Below are 6378 nucleotides of genomic sequence, written 5' to 3' on the forward strand. Positions count from 1 at the left end.
TTTTACAAAAGTGCTTTTACGAAAGTACTTTTACAAAACCACTTTTATAAAAATACTTTAGCAAAGGCACTTATACAAAAGTTTTTATGAAGGCACTTTTGTGAAAGTACTAAAAGCACTTTTATGAAAGCACTTTAATAAAATCACTTTTGCGGAATTACTTTTATGAAAGCATTTTTGTGAAAGTACTTTTATGAAAACATTTTTGCAAAAGTACTTTTATAAAATTTAACTAGGGATAGTTTTTATAAGTGATATTTTAAATTTCAACTAGGGATAATTTTGAAAGCAAAATAAAAAAAAAAATGAATAAGTGCTTATTGTATAGGTACTTAGAGAAAAACTAGAAATTTGAGCTTAAAAAATAAGCTCTTATTTTTAAAATAAGTACTTATTTCGGGCTTATTTCCCAAACACCAATAAATACTTGGTGATATGATCCTGACCCAAATAAACACTTGTTTTGAATAAGCACTTATTTTTAAGTGCTCCCAAACAATGCCTAAAATTAATAGGCAAAATTGAAGAAGAAAGCCTTTATAATTTTTTTAAATGCAATTTCTTTTTAGTTTTCTCCACAGTTATGTTTTATTACCCTTGCAGGGTACAAAGTAACTTGATGTATAATGTATAATGGTAAAACCTTGGACTATCAAGGTACATGTTCTCACAAGTTCAAACGGCAACTTTGTACAAATAAATACCAAAGGTTAGGACCTTATCTACTCCACCCCTATCAACACCCAAGATAGCTGGGATGGGACCAATATGGGGCGGGGTTGCATTAGGTGGTCAGGCTGGGTTGAGCTAAAGTCAAACCTAAAACAAGCCCATTTTGGCTAAGTTATTGTCAATCGGTGTGAGCTAGGTTTCAGTTCAAAAGTTGTTGTCCATTACTAACAGTTAGTAAGGTGATGTTTGATGATAACCATTGAAATGGTCTCTTGCAACAATTGGAAAGGGGTTTAGATTGATAAAAAAGAATTTACTTCAATTGAGATGACCTTAGTTACTGTCTTACCTAAAATAGAAACGCACTGCTGCGGTGTTTGGCATCAGTGCCGTTTTCTGAGAAAACTATGCCATGTAGGTGCCACATCAGAAAAAATGGTGCTGGAAGCAACGCCCTCTTGTTTGGTACTGTTTTGTCAGGGAAAACATTGTTCCATATTATGTCTTGGAAATCGGGAAAGTGTGATATGGAGGAATGCCAAATTTGATGTTTTTAGGGAAAATGGTGCATTGCTGCCAATGATGCAATGATGTGGCATCAATGTGACATCATCTTGGACGTTGGATAATAAGATCAATGTTGAAAGTATTGATACCAGCATTGGTATCAAACAAAATCAGTGTTGTTTTCTCAAAAAATGCCTATGTGTTAACAACCCTGGAGTTTCATGGAGGGTACATAATCTCATTTAAAGATGAATCAATCGGTACAATGGTATTCATAGAACCTGGTTGCTCTTCAGTGCTAACTTTTAGGCTATGTTTGATTTGAAGGAAGAAGTAGAAAAAGGTAAAAAACCTATACAATTCTGACTGGGTTGACAAGGAGAAGCATGGCAAACTCGGCCTGGCTGTGTAACCATTGATGAGATAAACTGCCACACTGACCCAAAGTTTTATATGATCTCCTAGTTGACTCTTGACCCTATTAACATCTGGGCGTGGCTGAGTTAGACATGTAACAGAATTTGGTTTATGCCCATTCCATTAATATATTTCTCTGTGTGTTATTTTAAAAACATATTCTATATTACTGTATACTACATCAGCACAATAGTATTTTAAACCCATAGTCGAACCACTTGTTTAGACCAGTTGATTTGGTCAATGACATGGTGACTCAACTGATTGAACCACTAAACCCTTTGACCCAGTTAATTGTTATTGGTCAGAAATTAATTCTCTTTGTTTTGCGTTTTAGTTATTTTTATTATTTAAGAAAAATAATTTTTATCAGATTATTTTTTTTATGTGATGAATATATAATATTAAAGATATGTTTAATTTACAAATTTTTTATAACTTTATTTTGAATTCTTATTATTTTTTATAATTTTATTATTAAGTACTATGTCACAGGCGAGTTCCAAAATCTATCATTTTAAACACATCACATTGGAGCCCAGTGGCCTACAATTCACCACACATTTTATGGCCACGGTACAGAAAACCTTCCCAATAAATGGAATTCTAACATAGAAGTCATGAAGGTGATCACCCATGTGAAGCAATGGATGAAAAACAGATTGCCCAAATTGAAGAATGATTTGCCTGGTCAAGTTTGGATAATTAAGGAATCGACAGGTCAAACACGACGGTCTGTACAATAGGCATCCCGTCATGCAAAATCTCTCCATGAATTTAACATACATGTATGGAAGATATCCCCAATGTGCGAATGGATGTTAATATGTGCAGAGTTTTTGCTTTCAAGAAATCTGGGCTCCAAAATTTTTTCCATGTCTCAGTTGTTCTCTTAAGTTTATATCTTGATCTATTTTGGTCTATCAAGCTGTTAAATGGAAGATTTTTCAGTTAGAAAGACAGAAAGTGACGCAGCGTGGAAGCAATAAACCGGGCTGGCTGTGCAAGCACCGGGCGAACACCTGCTTCGTAGCGAAGCTATACGTGAATCTCTTAGAGGAGAGAGAAAAGTTGGCGAAAACTGAATTGTGTTACAGAGTAACTAGGAAAGAAAATTGTGATAATTCTTGAACATCTAATCTTCTAGCTAGGATCGAACTCTTTTTGGGTGTTGCATTGATCTCCACCGTCCGATCACCCTGGGTCTATCCATGCATGAGTTATCCTGCCTCCTGGGAATTGCCTTGGATCTTGGACTTCTTGAATTCTTGATTTATCTTGAATTCTTGAATTATCTTGGATTCTTGAATTGCCTTAGATCTTGGACTACTTGAAATCTTGATTTATCTTGCATGTGCCTCTTATCTCTTGCATGGCCGCCTATATGAGGAGATGGGCCTCCATCATTCTCCCCCACTTGGAAAGAACTCGACCCTGAGTCGTGAATAGGATATGCAAGTGTCATCTCTGGTAGGTAGCGATGAAGATCAGCAAAATTAAATGTCTTGGAGATACCCATATGATCTGGTAGGTCCACGACATAAGCATTGTCGTTGATCTTCTTCACGATCTTGTATGGACCATACTTCCGAGGCTGCAGTTTGTTGTACTTTCCCACAGGAATCCTTTCCTTCCTCAAGAACACCATAACTTCATCCCCGACATCAAACACTCGGTGCCGACAATGCTTGTCTGCTGCCATCTTGTACTTTGCATTGGTTTGCTCCAGTTTCTGCTTGACGGCGTCCTGGATGGACTGGACCTGGTCCGCCATTTGTTCTGCGGAGGTATTGACACCGGGCACTCTAGGTAGCTTCACTAAGTCCAGTGCATGATTAAGAACCTTCATGTAGACAATGGAGAACGGAGATCTACCTGTAGAGCTGTGGACTACATTATTGTATGCGAACTCGGCCTGTGCTATGGCGAAATCCCACTGCTTCGGTCTCTCCCTGAAAAATAACTTGGCTGTCGTTGATGCATCTGTTGTCTTCTTGCATGGGAGGAAGTGAGCCATCTTAGAGAACCTGTCAACCACTACGAAGATGGAGTCCATATTTCTTGGGGTTTTTGGCAATCCCAGCACGAAATCCATGGACAAGTCTTCCCAAATCGCAGTAGGAACGGGTAGGGGCATGTAGAGACCAGTATTTTGGGTCTGTCCCTTAGCTGTCTGACAAGTATAGCATCTACTCACAATAGTGGATACATCCCTTCTTAATTTCGGCCCGAAGTAATGCCCCTTGACTGCTTCCATTGTCTTGTCCCTCCCAAGGTGTCCTGCTAGTCCACCCCCATGCAGATCCCTGATGATCTTTTTGCAGAGGGAGGTGTAAGGGATGCACAACTATTCTCCTTTCATAAGGAATCCATCATGAATGTAAAAATCATCTGCTGGATGTCGATTCACACATTTTTCCCATACCTGTTGGAAGTTCTCATCCTGGGCGTATAGGTCTTTCAAGCACTTGAAACCCACAATCTCAATACTGAGGGTCTTGATGAGGGCTACACATCTGCTAAGAGCATCGGCTACTGTATTTTGTTGTCCAGCCTTATACACAATTTTGTATGGGAATTTATCAAGGAAAGCAGACCATCTTGCATGCAGATCACTCCTTAATTGTTTTTGCTTACTGAGATACTTTAGGGCTTGGTGGTCAGTGTAAAGAACAAACTCCGTTGCAATTAAATAGTGTTCCCATGTTTTCAATGCTCTAACCACCGCATAGAATTCCTTGTCATAGGTGGACCACTTCTTCTTGGCTCCACATAATTTTTCACTGAAAAAGACAATGGGTCTCTTCTCTTGGAACAATACAGCCCCTATGCCAATTCCATTGGCATCACACTCAACTTCAAATAATTTATCAAAATTTGGTAAGGCAAGGACAAGAGCAATGCATAATTTTTCTTTGATGAGAGCAAAACTCTGCTCTTGTTCTTCTCCCCATTGAAACCTCCCCTTTTTCAAACACTCAGTAATGGGAGCTACAATACTACTGAAGTGCTTGATAAATCGCCTGTAGAAAGTTGCTAACCCATGGAAGCGTCTTACATCTATGACACTTGATGGGGTCGGCCACTCCCTAATGGCTTTCACTTTTTCTTCATCTACTTTAATTCCTTCCTTATAATGAATCCCAGGAACAACAAATTATCGCTCATGAAAGTGCATTTCTTTAAATTAGCATATAATTTGTTTTTCCTTAATGCCTTGAATACCTCCCTGATATGTCCAATGTGCTCAGAGATAGATTTGCTGTAAATTAAAATATCATCAAAATATACCACAACAAAGTTACCAATAAAGGGACGCAATACCTTATTCATTGGCCTCATGAAGGTGCTGGGTGCGTTGGTTAGTCCAAAGGGCATGACTAACCATTCGAACAGTCCATCTCTAGTCTTGAAGGTTGTCTTCCATTCGTCTCCGGGATGGATTCTGATCTGATGGTACCCACTCCTGAGATCGATTTTAGAGAATACTACAGCTCCATCAAGCTGATCTAGCATGTCGTCCAGCCTGGGAATGGGAAATTTGTAGCCAATAGTGATTTTATTAATAACCCTGCTGTCGACACACATCCTCCAGCTTCCATCCTTCTTTGGTGTTAACAATGTTGGTACTGCGCAAGGACTCATACTGACCTGAATATGCCCCTTTTTCAACAATTCTTCTACCTTCTCCCATAAAATTTCATTTTCTTTAGGACTCATCCTGTAATGTGGGAGATTAGGTAGACTAGCACCTGGAACAAAATCAATGTGGTGCTATATATCTCGCATGGGTGGGAGTTCATTTGGTAACTCATCTGGAACTACATCATGGAACTCATCAAGTAGTCCATTCACTACCAACAAGTGTACATCACGAGTATCCTTACATTCTTTAAAAAATTCAGCATGTGTAATAGTAAGGAAATTTTTCTCATATGTTTTTGGAGCCTTTGGGAAATTCTTTTCAGCCATGGTTAATAAAGTGTAGCGTATACCCTCTTTTTCAAGTTGATAGATATTCTTCCTACCCATGTGTCTTGCATCTGTATCAAACTGCCAAGGCTTCCCTAGCAAAATATGGCAAGCATCTATGTCTACAATATCACAATATACCTCATCAGAGTACTTACCAATGGAGAATGGGACCTTGCAGCGTTCCTCTACCCGTACGCCGCCGCCTTCCTTGATCCACCCAATTGTGTATGGGTTTGGATGTTTTTCAGGAAGTAGTTGTAAATTTTGTATCACATCCCTGCAAATAATATTTTCTTGACTGACACTATCAATAATTAAATCAAATAATTTACCCTTTACAGTACACCTAGTACGAAACAGTCGGTATCGTTGAGTGGTATCTTTATTTCTTTGGGACAACATCAATTTTCTCACAACACATGTATATTCTTCATGTTCGTATGGACCCTCTTCATCCTACCCATCAGGCCCACAATATATTTCCTCTTCAACATCTTCTTCCTCCTCTCTCTATCATATTAACTACCTTCCTTCTGGGACAGTCACTGGACCTATGCCCAACTTCATTGCACTTAAAGCATTTAAAAGGAGCAGGTTTTGCATAGGGATTACTGGGTTTAGGAGGGTTGGAAGGGTTACTGATGGAGGCCCATCCCAAGGCCCATCTCACTCCTAGGGGCGGCAGCTCCTAGGATAAGGCCAAGAGTCCAAGATAAGCCAAGGAAGGATAATTCAAGATCCATCAAGACTCTTCCAAGACTCCAAGACTTATCAAGAATCCAAGCTTATCAAGACTCTTCCAAGATA

Source organism: Nelumbo nucifera, chromosome 2 (assembly GCF_055504915.1).
Source record: "Nelumbo nucifera cultivar China Antique chromosome 2, China Antique-T2T, whole genome shotgun sequence".
Lineage (NCBI taxonomy): Eukaryota > Viridiplantae > Streptophyta > Magnoliopsida > Proteales > Nelumbonaceae > Nelumbo > Nelumbo nucifera.